This window comes from Heterocephalus glaber, unplaced genomic scaffold (genome assembly GCF_053883595.1).
Source record: "Heterocephalus glaber isolate CG9 unplaced genomic scaffold, H.glaber_assembly_v1.0 deba00001606, whole genome shotgun sequence".
NCBI lineage: Eukaryota > Metazoa > Chordata > Mammalia > Rodentia > Bathyergidae > Heterocephalus > Heterocephalus glaber.
The window spans coordinates 3,274,051-3,288,733 of NW_028258377.1; positions in this window are offsets into that span (position 1 = coordinate 3,274,051).

Below are 14,683 nucleotides of genomic sequence, written 5' to 3' on the forward strand. Positions count from 1 at the left end.
ATCCTTGTAAAGGGAAGAATCCAAGAGGAAGAGATGACAATCATAAATATCTATGCACCAAACACTAGTGTGCCCAACTATATAAAACAAATACTAGTGGACATGAAAAGTCATATATGCACTAACACAATTGTAGTGGGGGACCTCTATACCCCACTGCCACAAATAGACAGATAAACTAGACTAAAAATAAGTAAGGAAATACTAGAACTCAATTGAACTCTTGGACAAATGAACTTAACAGATGTTTACAGAGTCTTCCACCCCACAAAATCAGAATACACATTCTTCTCAGCTGCACATGGGTCATTCTCCAAAATAGACCACATACTCACACATAGAACATGTTTAAGTAAGTGCAAAGGAATTGAAGTTATCCCCTGTATATTATCAGACCATAGTGTGATGAAATTGGAGATCCATAGCAAAAGAAACTCAAAAAATTTCATAAGCACCTGGAAATTGAACAACACACTTCTGAATAACCAATGGGTCACACAGGAAATTAAAGAAGAAATCAGACAGTTCCTTCAATTAAATGACAACGACAATACAACATATCGGAATCTATGTGACACAATGAAAGCAGTCTTACGAGGGAAATTCATACCAGTGAATACGCATATTAGGAAAACAGAATGAGCCCAATTAAACAACCTGATGCTGAACCTCAAGCTTCTAGAAAAAGAAGAGCAGAACAACCCCAAAGCTCATACAAGGGAGGAAATTATAAAGATCAAGGAGAAATCAATGCAATGGAGACTAAGAGAATGATACAAAAAATCAATGAAGCCAAGAGTTGCTTCTTCGAAAGAATCAACAAAGTTGACAAACCTTTAGCCAACCTTGTCAGAAAAAGGAAAGAAAAGACCCAAATCCATGCAATTAGGAATGAAAAGGGTGAAATTATAACAGACTCAGCAGAAATCCAGAGGATCATCAATACCTACTTCCAGAACCTATACATTGATAAGATGGACAACACAGAAGAAATGGACAGATTCCTAGATACATATGAATTACCAAAGTTGAGCGAAGAAGACCTAAAAATTCTGAACAACCCAATATCAACCAATGAAATTGCAAATGTAATTAAAAACTTATCAACTAAGAAAAGCCCGGGCCCTGATGGCTTCACTGCTGAATTCTACAAGACATTTAGAGAGGAACTACTGCTACTACTGTTTAAACTCTTCAATGAAATTGAAAAGGAAGCAATACTCCCAAATTCATTCCTGGAAGCAAGCATCACCTTGATCCCCAAAGCAGAGTAAGACCCAACTGAAAAAGAGAACTATAGGCCAATCTCACTAATGAACATAGATGCAAAAATCCTTAATAAGATAATGGCAAACAGAATGCAGAAGATCATCAAGAAGATCATACACTCTGATCAAGTGGGATTCATCCCAGGGATGCAGGGATGGTTCAATATATGCCAATCAATCAATGTAATACACTATATCAATAGAACCAAGGACAAAACCATATGATTATCTCCATAGAAGCAGAAAAGGCATTTGACAAAATCCAACATGCATTTATGATAAAAACCCTCCAAAAAATCAGAATAGATGGTCTCTACCTCAAACTGATAGAAGCCATCTATGAAAAACCAACAGCCAATATCATACTAAATGGTCAAAAATTGAAATCCTTCACATTAAAATCAGGAACAAGACAAGGATGTCCACTATCACCACTCTTGTTCAATATAGTTCTGGAAACATTAGCCACAGCAATTAGACAAGAGAAAGAAATAAAAGGAATAAAGATAGGTAATGAAGAAGTCAAATTGTCATTATTTGCAGATGACATGATACTCTATATAGAAGACCCCAAGAACTCCACCAAAAGTCTTCTAGACTTAATAACCAAATTCAGTCAAGTAGCTGGTTACAAGGTCAACACACAAAAATCAATAGCTTTCCTCTACACCAATGACAGACTCACTGAGAGAAACAAGGCAAATAATTCCTTTCACAAAGCATCCAAAAAACTGAAATACCTAGGAATCATCCTAATGAAAGAAATCAAAGACCTCTACTCTGAAAACTATGGCACTCTGAAAAGAGAGATTGAAAATGATATCAGAAAATGGACAGACATCCCCTGCTCCTGGGTAGGAAGGATTAATATAGTGAAAATGGCCATACTTCCAAAACTGCTATATAGATTTAATGCTATTCCAATTGAGATCCCAGCAGCATACTTCATGGACCTTGAGAAAGTAATCTAAACATTTATTTGGAACAAGAAGAGACCCAGAATAGCAAAAGCAATTCTAGGCAACAGAGACATGGCAGGGGGTATCACAATCCCCAACCTGCAACTATACTACAAAGCTACTGTAATAAAAATAGCATGGTACTGGCAAAGAAACAGACCTGAGGACCAGTGGAACTGATTAGAAGATGCAGAAACAACGCCAGACACACTCACTCATCTCATCTTTGATAATCGAGCCAAACACCCTCACTGGAGGAAAGATAGCCTCTTTAATAAATGGTGCTGGAAAAATTGAGTTTCAACTTGCCAAAGGTTAAAACTAGACCTATATCTCTCACCATGCACTAAACTAAAATCAAAATGGATTAAATATCTAAATATTAAAATAGAAACTCTGAACCAGTTGGAACAGAGGTTAGGTAGAACCCTTGAAGACATTGGTGTAGGAAAAGATTTTATGAACAAAACCTCAGTTGCTCATGAACTAGCACAAACAATCAACAAGTGGGATCTCTTCTTATTAAAAGGCTTCTGCACAGCAAGAGAAACCACCAGCAGTGCAAAGAGACAACCCACAATGTGGGAAAAAATCTTCACCTGCTCTTCCTCAGTCAAAGGTCTACTATCTTGAATCTATAAAGAACTTCAAAAGATCAGACCTCCCAAATTTAAAGACCCAATCCAAAAATGGGCATGTGAAATGAGCAGACATTTCTCAGACAAGGAAGTAGAAATAGCAAATAAATACATGAAAAAATGTTCAACATCACTGGTCCTTGGCGAGATGCAAATGAAAACAACACTGAGATTCCACTTAACTCCAGAAAGAATGGCTGCTATCATGAAATCCACCAATAACAAATGCTGGCGGGGCTGTGGGGCAAGAGGAACCCTGCTCTACTGCTCTTGGGAGTGTAGACTGGTACAAACACTGTGCAAATCAGTATGGAAATACCTCAAAGAACTAGGACTGGAAGTCCCATTTGACCCTGCTATTCCACTGCTGGGGATCTTCCCCAAAGAATTAAAAGAATCATACCACAGTGATGTATGTGTGCCCATGTTCATAGCAGCACAGTTTATAATAGCTAAAATTTGGAAACAGCCCAAATGCCCATCAACTGGAGACTGGATAAAGAAAATGTGGGGGTGTTTTATAAAATGGAGTACTACTCAGCCATAAAAAATGAGAAATTAGAGACATTTATAGCTAAGTGGATGCACATTGAGGTGATAGTCTTAAGTGAAATAAATAGGACTCACATGTGGAAATACCAAATCATTTCTCTCATGTGAGAAACTGAAAGTGTAAATAAGGACTAAATGTATAATAGGCAATGTGAAATAGGAAGAAAAGGGGCAAAGGGGAAGGAAGTGGGAGGACTAGGGGAAAGGATAGAAGGGAATGGGATTAATATGAGAAAATGGAAAAATAGGAACAAAATCTTTGTAAATAGGGAGGAATGGAGGGGTTGAAGGGAGAGCTGGGCAAGGGTGAAAAATAAGGACCAAGAGAGACTATGTAAAGGTGCAAATTTCCAATGATGAATGTCTTTATATTATATACCTAAAGTGTACCAATGATTAGAATGAATAATCAATAATGCAAAATAGGAAGAAAAGGTCCAAAGGGGTAGGGGTAGTGGGAGGGGCAGGGGAAAGGAAAGAAGGGAAAGGAAAAAATGATGAGAAATGGAAAAAATGGAAATAAAGTCTTTGTAAATAGGGAAGGGTGGAAAGCGTGAAGGGAGGACTAGGAATGGGGAAAAAATAAGAACCAAGATTCATCATGTAAAGTTACAATTCCCTATGAGAAATGTAATTGTGTTGTAAACCTACACTGTACCAATAAAAGAATTTAATAATAAAAAAAGAAAACTATTAATGTTTATGTGATTATAGAATATCAATTCTTTTATTGAGGCTGACAATTCTGACAGAGTAGTTGTTTTGAAGGTATGTTAAAGTGAAGCATAGAACCTGTTCTACACTATAATCTATAGTTCAAAAGAAATGTATTTGGGCCGGGGATTTAGCTCAGTGGTTCTGCCGCCTGTCTCGCGAGCACAAGGACCTGAGTTGGATCCCCGGTACCAAAAAACAACAACAACAACAACAAGGAAATGTATTTGAGGCTGCTTTCAGATGTTGTCTGATCAAAACAAGAACCCTGGTAAAAAATGATTGATGACTGGTCTGGAGTCAAGCTTACATCGTCATTTTAAAAATCCTTCATTAGGTTATTTGTTGCATATAGTCTCAGATTTTTTATCAATTTAAGAGCTCTGTCAGAAATTCTCTTCTTGATGTTAAATTTAAATTCATTGTAAGTGAGTCGTGTAAAACCTTTCTGCACTGACCCCATAGCGATGTGGTTCTGTGGAGAAAGGAGAGGATTTTTTCTGAGGAGAAATTGTTCTTCAAAGATCAGTATATTCATTATTTTTGACAATCAGAATGTCTAAAAAGTTATAATCCAACACACAACAGTTAGGTAAAGACTATAAAAGCTTATGCAGAAGAGAATAAGGTACCCACACTTCTGTCTCATAGGTCAATATACATTTATTGTTTATTATTATTGTGAAACTTAATATGATTAAAAACATCCATAGAAACATGTTACTTATGTCTCTTACAAAGTGTGGAGATGTTGCCCAGCTCTGGGGTGCTGGAATCTCCTTTTAGAGTTGATTTTTTAGGTTTTTTTCTATCCCAAACAATTGAATGAAACAAGTATAAATGGTGGCAAAGTTTTGTACTTATTAAAGGTAGGAAAAAACAGGCTCTGTAGAGCAAGTTTGAAATTAAAGATAGGAAAAAACAAACAAACAAAAACGAACACAAGAAACCAGGCTCTTGCAGGGCCCAACCACCCTACAGTACAGGGTGGGCTGCTGCTGAGGTGCTTGACAACTCTCCTCTTTTTATATTTCCCATGCTGGTGACACCTGGGTCATCCTATCAAAAACTTGCTCCAGTTCTCCAGAAAAGTCTTCCCACAGGACTTTGGGGATGGTTCTATGCATGTGTCAGGGGATTTCATCATGTTTCCTTTCTCAACCAGTGTTAGCCACATTCTATATTCCTGCCTCAGAAACAGGTAATATTTTCAATGTTTAAAAAATTCTATAGAAATTTGAAAAATTACAGAGAAATCAATGTTTTAGTTTTATCTTAGGATAATAACTCATTTTGAGGAAATATATGCTGCATCATAAATGGATACATTTAAATCAGTTGAGGTGAAGGAACATCATGTGAAAAATTCAGAAAATAGATATAATTTTAAATTACTCAATTTTTAATCATACAGAATCATCCTGAGATCAGTGTGCTCTTTTGAACAAAATTAACTTTGTTTTTCTGAAAAACTTTTGTCAAAAAAACCTTGATGTTCTTAGTTTTAAAAAATCTCAGTTACCTAATGAAGCTGGGAAAAAACCAATATCTGAATTGACCCTCAAATTCCTGGGGCTTTGAGAAAGTTGTTCAGAAGGCAGAGAAGATAATTTTCATCCTCCACCCCACTTGACGATGTAGTCCTTTTGTGTGTTCCCTTTCCCCAGGCTTCACAGACGTCCAGCTGCCTCGCTGCACAGGATGGAAAACTCTAGAACGGTTCAAAGAGTAAATCATCTCCTTCGGATATAAGAAGACAATTGAAAGTAGTGAAATCAAGGTGATATGGAAGGAAATGCTGCAAGGAATCTTAATAAACAAAGAGAGGTTCTGGCCATAGAGCTTTTATCTTTGAACTTAGCCATGGATTCTGGGAATTTATTGACAAGCCAAAGATGTGGCATGGAGAGTCATAGTCTGAGCTGACTGGATACAGAGCTAGAGAAAGGATATGTTTATATTACAAAAATTTTAAGTGGAAAAAAGAACTATATGATGATAGTTCATCAAAAATGTGTATTTGAAAATGCAACACTTTACTGTTAAAACAGATATATGTAGGACATCAAAGCCATTAGTTAGAAATTTATCTTATTCTCATTATAAAATATCTGTATAAATAGTAAAAACAAAAATGTACCTATATGCTTTGTAAAGCCTAGAGTTCCACTTTGGCTCTGTCTTTGAGATTCATGGGGCCCCAAAGGCCTAATTATGGTTTCTCTGGTTTTGCCAGCTGTTCTCCCCCCAGAATGAAAGTTTCCTTGTTACCTAGACCAGCTCGACCCAACTTTGTCCTCCACCAAATGGTTTCTATGGCCTTGTCAGACAGCAAAATTATTCACACAAGCCAATCACATTCTCCTGTGGGAACCACGAGATTATTCCACCCTTTTGTCCGAAGAAAACCCACTCCCTAAGTTGCTGCTGGTTTACTCTGCTCTCTGGATGCAATCCTCCTATGGACCAGAATGGTGTGTGGTGTCTACTAACCCTGGGCTGTGAGTATGTGACTTATAAACTGCTGTTGATCTCACCTGTCATGTGTTGGGTGTTGGTGTAGGGACCAATTAGAGGGGTGTAGGCAGGAAAATGCAGGGCACGATCTGGGTGGCTGATGAATGTAAAGTTACCACATGCTTGTTGTGCACTATGTGTATGACGAAGCTACTCCTGTGAAACTATTATCTGCATTTACTGTGTGCTCCCAGACCCCTGACCTGCTCCTCACCCCAGAAACAAAGGCAAAGACCCTGATGGCCCTAGACCACACCAATCAGCGACCTGTTAATTTTAGGAATCAGCTTACCCCTACAAGTGTAGCACATCACAGGCCCCACGTTTGGCATACCCCAAAGTCCCCTACCTTGGAGTGTGCCCTGCTGTAAGATAGCTTTTTCCCTGGATTTGCTGCACCCTAAATAAACTTTCACTTCACTTCACTTCAGCTCTGACTTCCTCATTTTCAGCCAGAAGCATCATCTCTGAGCCAGGCTCACCCCACTTCCTCATTCCTCACCAGAGTAGGGGTGAGGGACCCAGAAAAAAGTGGAGGATCCCAATGGAGGAAACCCTCCCTGTCTCCCTGCCTTATGCAACATTGTGGTCTTGATCCCCTCAAATCTTTTAGGAAATCTGTCCTGTCCTGTCAACAGTGTGTTAAATAGAAGGAAGAAAGGATTGTTTCTCCTAGTCTTTCCCAGATATTTGCTGATAGTACTTGCAGCTTTAGCCAAGGCCAATAAAGACTGAATCTCTTATGAGGTTTCTGTTTTTATGCCAGATCTTGCAATTATTGTGTTATATTCTCTCAATGTATTGCCCCATACTATTTTCTCTCTCTATTTATGAAAAGGAGTTCATTAAGTTCTAATCCAATGGTACAATAAAAACAAAACAATAGAGAAAGAATAGTTGAAGAAATCATAACACTACAATTTTTCCTTGAATTCAATCCAAATTGGTTTGGTAAGAAATTGGTTCTAAGAAGAACTACTTAAAAAAATATTTTTATGAACCCTTGTTAATATGTAGTGAGGCAAAATTCTGTGACACTATAAGAGGAAAATAAATCATTCTAATATATTTACCGAAGGTTGTGGTTACAGTGATAATGAGAATGAAGTTAAGTCCACAGATTAGGGCTTGCAGACTCGAAGAGTACAGGAACCAGGCAGGTAATTACATGGGTGAAGCAGGGCGGATGGTAATTTAATTTCAAATATCGGCAAGTAATTAAAATGTTTAAAAATTACCATATAAGCCAAACAAAATACATTTGTAGACCACATGTCAAAGAGTGACCCTAAAGCAGTTTTTGAAATCTTACTCATTCTTCAAAACTTGCATTGTATGCCTGCCTTTCCAAGAATCCTATTTCAGGAAGAGCAAGTTTAGCTGATCCTGACTTCTCAGAGCTCTTATTGAGCTAGTAATCAGAATTACAAACTATCGCTTATGCTTTCTTATTGTTTCTTCAGTGGGGCTTTTATTCCTCATGAGGGAGAAGGTCCTTGGGGACAGACACTCTACTATATAGTTCTAATTTTCCTAGCATCACAGATGTTTTATGAGTACTCAGTGCATCATGATGATGGTAATAATAACAGCTAACATCAATAAGGCTTTTTTCACGAGCCCGATATATTTCTAATTGCTTTTATCAGTATTACCTAGTCCTCTTAGCAATTTCACAAGGGTAGAAAAACTATCATTCTATTTTATCTATCAGAAAACTGAAGTACAGATAAATTAAGCAACCACAATCTCACAGTTGAGGGGTGCAGCTAGTAAATCTTGTCAGGCTAATTCCATGGTCAAGTTCTTTAAAAATGTTATAAATATTAATTCACCATAACAGATTCTAACCAAGAATTAAAAACTTTTCAATGCTAAAATGTTTACCATAATTGCTCATAAGCCGTAAGATTGCAGGCTGAGGTATTCTTCTATTTTATTTCCATTCCTATACCCTTCTGTCCTTTGTCCAGTTTTGAATTCTAATAAGAAACAGAATAGTAGAATTAACATAGTCATTGTCAGAAGATGCCAAAGTAGGCAGGTGATTTGTTAAAATTCTATTCATAGCATAATAACAGTTAAACTCATCAGTCTGGTAATTTAGTGTATGCAATTGGCAGTTTAAAAATTAAGTAGGGGGCCTGGAATTTAGCTCAGTGTTTCCGCTGCCTGCTTCACAAGCACAAGGTCCCAAGTTCAATCCCTGGTACCAAAAAAATATTAAGTAGGAAATACTGAAAGTTTGTGAGAAGAGTTACAAGGAAAAAGTATTTGGTGTGAGGAAATTTCTCTCTACACTTGGATGCTATGAGTAAATTACTGGTAGAGCAAACAGTGAAGTAGTCTCAGAGTTTTCTGGTTGTACATATATTGAGTTTGACCTTGCTTCTTTCAATAGTGTCTCTTCTGGACATGGAGAAAACATTGTTGTGCATACAACCATTTTAATCTGTATTCAGGGTTCTACAAATACTTAATTGCAATTTATGAGAACAAGTTGCTTCAAAAGATTGTTTTACTAATTTCTTCTGTTCTTTGATTACATAATAGTAGAAGTTATGTTGTAATACAAAATGATTATATCTTCTGTTTCTGAATTTAAAATTAAAGTTTGCCCTTCATACTTAATGTATTTCTTGATATGTTCTGACACCTGTGAAAAATTGGTTGGTTCTGTGGCCACTGCAGGACACTACTCAAAAGCCCAAAGTCATGGTTTAGTCCTATCCATTCTGCTTCCTTTCCTGGCAAGAATAACTTCACATATGTCTGCAGAGCTTCAGGTTTATGAGGCACGTGGCTTTTGGACACAACTCGTTGACATGGCTGTTGGTATGACCAACCTACCTTAATGTTTGTCTTAAAGGCTTCCTGCTGGTGCTCAGGCTAAAATCCACACCACTGCCCCACACTGCTATAGCTGCACCAAACATTTCCCCATCACCAGCACATATTTCAGTCCTTCTCATGGGAGCAAACCTTGTCTATCTTTAGAAACATTCCCTCAGGACTGTGTGGTCTTTTAAATGGTAATAGGTTCTAGTGGAATAATTTGATAGACTCTTCTTGGGCAAAGTAAATTTCAACCTGGTTAAAATGTACAGTATCTTTAGAAGGTCTTTAAAAAGTGACAGAAAAATTAGCAATTTCTCACATCAATCAAGAGGGGATATGTTGGTGATTAAGGTCATTTATAACTCTACAACTTTTGCCAGCTAAGTAGTATGCAGATCCCCAAAACTCTTATGTGTGCTGTGATGTGTCAGTGAACTGGCCATCTCTCAAATGGACACACAGTAATCCTTTCTCACCCCAGTGGAGTATAAAAACAATACTCACAGACTGACTGGAAACATAGAAATGAAAAGATATAGACTGAACAACATAGCAAAAAGACGAATAAAAATTGTATCTAGTTTAATTTGGCATTTGAAGATGCTTTTAATCTTCAATCTTACATTTCTTTGAATTTTGGACTGTGGTAACAACTAAGTCTATGTGTGCCATGACATCCTCAGACCTTTGCTGCATGATGAAAGAGGCAGACAGCCCTCTAGCTGCTCCCTTTGACTATAGGTTGTACTACAGCAGCATGGTCCTGGCAAGTACAGCCCAAAGTTATTGTGCACTGACAGGGAGAAAGAAAAGAGTGACAAGTGCTTCCTGTTTTGGGGTGACCACAGAGGCCAGAGTTTGCAGGTGCCCCCCCAAAAGGACCTTTACCTGAGGTAGCCTCTTGACAGTGACTCTCACTGAAGTTGCCTTGTCTAGTGGGCCTAGAGGACATTCAGCTAGTGATGGTAAGATTGGTAGAATCTTGAAGCTCTTTGACCTTCCTCTAGGAAACAAAGCTGTAGAGAGTTCCTGAGGTTGGATTTAGTGCAGGCAGTGCCTTGGACAGGTGGAGTTAGCAGAGAAAAACTCTTCCAGGTTAAGAAAGTGTCAAATTTCTGTGGACCTCAAAACTGTTCTAAAACATAAGGTTGAATAATAAACACATTACTTAAAATGTAGTGACCCAAAATTTTCCAGACTGGATAAAAATGACAAACTTGCATATCTAAGAAATGCAACAAGATCTAAACACACACAAACATGAGCATGCATACAAAGAAAACTATGCTATGAAAATCCTAATCAAATTGTTCATAACCAGTGGTAAGGAAAAAAAATCTTTAAAACACTGAGAAAATATAAAGATGGAGAGATGCAAAGATAAGATATAGAGGAGACTTTTTCTTTGCAGTAATGCAAGCAAGAAAAAAAAGTGGAGCAACTTTAGTGTTGAAAAAACAAACACCTGTCAATCTAGAATTTTATGTCCAGTGAAAATATCTTTCAAAAAGAAAGATAAAGCCTTCTACAGAAATAAAAGAGCTGAAAGAATTCATAACTAGCAGACTGTACTCCAAGAGATGATAACAGAAGTCCTCTGGGCAAAGAGAAAATGTTCCCAGATATGAATCTGTGTATTCACAAAGGAAGGAAGAACACTGGAAGTGATAAAATCTGGGTAAATATAAAAATCATTTGTTTTCCTCTTATTTAAAAATTATCTTCAAAGTATAATAATTGAGTGTTTAAAATCAACAAGCTTACACTGAGGAAGTTATAGTATATGTAGAAATAAAATGAAAGACCAAATAGGATGGGAGAGAAGAGGGAGAAGGCTCTTGGACTGTATGTGAAGTAGGTTAATTTTAATTGAAGGTAAACTATGGTAAGATAGAGGTTTACTGAAATCTCCAATAGACTCATTAACAAGATAAATCACCCTCAAAGAGATATAACTAACAGAATAATAAGGAAGATAAACAGAATTGTAAAAATATTGAATCCAAAAGAAGGCTGAAAAGTAGAGAAAAGGAGTCAAATAATAGATGGGGCAAACACCAAAAACTGCCAAGGTAGCAGAGTTAAATATAGCAATACCAACAACTAGCTGTGTACAATTGTGTTAAATGCTCCAATCAGAAAGCAGAGAGTTGTATGTTGGATTGAAAAAGAAAGGCTCCACTATAAGCTTCCTGTACAACATGTACTATAAATGTGTATACACAAATAAGTGAAAAATAAATGAATGAAAAAAAAAACTGTATGCCAACACCAATCAACAAAAATATAGTGGTTTAAGTTGGGCAAGGATTTGTTAAACTGGACAGGAAATTCATGACCTACAGGAAAAAATGATTAATTGTACTTAATTGAAATTAAATTGTTTATTTTTCAAAAGACATTGGTACATGGTACATAAACAAAGAGGCAAATCACTGACTGAAAAAATATATTTTCAAAACATGTATTTGGCAAAAGATTTGTATCTAAACTACAAAAAGAACCCTACAAGTTGTATTAATAACAAGCAACTTAATTTTAGAATGTCCAAAGATTTGAATAGACACTTAAAAAAATTTGTGGATATCATATTACTATCATATTTGAAAATTGCTCAATGTCAATAATCCTTAATGAAATGTAAAACAAAACCCACAAATATCTATTTATATATACCCTCTAGAATCATTAATATTTGAAAAGACAATTTCAAATCCCGGGGAGGATACACGTGAAGCGGTACTCTCAAACACTTCTGATGGGATGTAAAATGGTGAACCATTGTGGGAAATAGTTTGCCAGTTTCTTCAGAAGCAAAACATAGTTATCAAATGGCTCAGATAGTTATCCAAGAGAAATTAAAGAATTTATCTACATAAAATGTATATAATATTCATAACGCTTTATTCATAATAGCTGAAAAATGGAGGCAATCCAAATGTCTATCAAGAGGTGAATGAATAAACACTTCATATAACAAAAAATATAATGAAAGAAGTCAGATGCTCCTTTTCCAAAGGAGTACTTATTGTATGATTGCATTTACATAAAATTTTAGGGAATGAAGAGTAATCGATAGGATATGAAGCAGATCTGTTGATTGCCTGGAGAAGGGAAAACAGAAGGGTAGGAGGGATAGATAATAGAAGGGAACAAGGAAATTGAAGGTGATGTTGCTTTCCAGAGTGTAACCATATGTCAAAGCTAATTAAACTGTAATTTTATGTTTTGTGGTGCTGGGGATTAAACTGAAGGCTTTACACCTGCTCAGTAAGTGCTCTACTGCTAAGATACACCTGTAATATCTCAAGTTATAGTCTTTAGGTACAGTTTTTTATGTCATTTATAGTTCAATAAATTTATACATTTTTCAAGGTGCCAGATGAGACTTTCATCAAGTAGCAAGGACCTCTCAGATTATGACCATCTGAATTCAAAGTGTGATTCTCCTGATGCCACTTGGCCTCTGTATTGGCTTAGAGTCTCCGGGTTTATAGCAAGAGATGTCCAGTGAGAGAGTCCTTGTAAGGAATGCTCAGATTTCCTCCTTTTATGACTCCTCAGACTTTGACTTGCTGGGATATTGGATTGTACTACAGGGTTGGGAAATTAATAATTGGGTTAGGTTCTGAGAAATGCCTTGTTAGAGAATCTGTTATTGTGTGAACCTCATAGAGTAGTTACTCAGATGGCACAGATCACTCACAGTGTGGCCTATTGACGCAATTGCAAGCTGAGACAAATACGAGATGGATGCTGTTGCAGCCTGAGTAATATGGCACAATGTCTTACAGGAAATATTTTTTAATAAGTGGAGGATATATACACTAAAACAATGTTAAAATGCATAGTATAGCAAATATATAAACCAGTAATAGTCATTTATTGTCATTATAAAGTATTGTGTACTGTACATAATTGCAAGCCCTATACTTTCATATGACTGGTGGCACATTTGGTTAATTTATACCAGCACCACCATGAACACATGAGAACACATAGTTCCAGGATATTATCATGGTGATGCCATCTCTGAACAACAGAAAATTTGGGGCTCTATTATTATCTTAAGGGACCACTATCATATTTTGTAGTTGACCAAAATGTTGTTATGCAGCACAAGAGTGTGTTTAGTTTACTATGCTTTGCGTTCTGTTTCATTACAATACAAAGAGAGGGAAGAAAGGAGGATTATATGTAGATTAACAGCAAGATAGCACAATACAACTGGATATTACTTCTGGTATGCTATATAACAGAGATAATAAAAATATGTGGGAAATTATATGGGATGAAAAACAATGATTTTTCTGGAAACATGTATAAAAATTAACCTCATTAAAAAATATTTCAATATCGAGTACATTCCTCAAGGCTGTGGCGTATGTTTGCAACTATCTCAAACAATAGTAAACATGGAATATATTATGGTTCAGTTTATTCTACATTATAAAATGTTTATTCAGTGAACAAAAAGCTATTAGCATATACAAATCCTAAATATTTTGGACATAATCCACCTTTGTACTGTATGTGCCCTGGGCTGTGGGTTTATGGCAGCTGAAAACAGGCACTTCTGTATAAAATGCAATTTATTTATGTTGATTTTATTAAATTTGATGTATGCTGAAATATGTTTTTAATAGAGAAAAATGCATTGAGATTATATTAATAAGAGTCTCAGTAACTGTAATTCCTTCTTTGAAAATTCTCTGTTCTAATTTGTGATATAATCCCCAAATCCAGAAATGACTTTGTAGTGAGCTATTTCTTGGTTACAAATCTGTGTGATGATTTTGTATAGCTGAAATGCATATATCTCAAACCATTTTTCACAGAATCTACTTCAGCTATTTCTTAAAGAAGGTGCAATTGGGGTTCTTCACTGTAAAAAATTTTATCAATTAAAGTAAACTACATCTAACTGGCTATTGTTTTATCATGGAGTTTTGTAACAAGATCTCTTAATTATGCTTGTTAAGATCCTTAAAATCCATTTGTAATTATGACAGTTATTTAAAAGAGTAACACTGATTTCATAAGAAAATTAAAACCATAACAAAATTACCTTTTACAGTGCAAAGTGTAATGTGCTGCATGGGATGAAACTGAATCTAATATTTTTTAAATATACCAGAGGCTACAGTGCAAATAGGCTGGTTTTGATGCAATGAGTAGTATTTGGTGTTCTAATCAT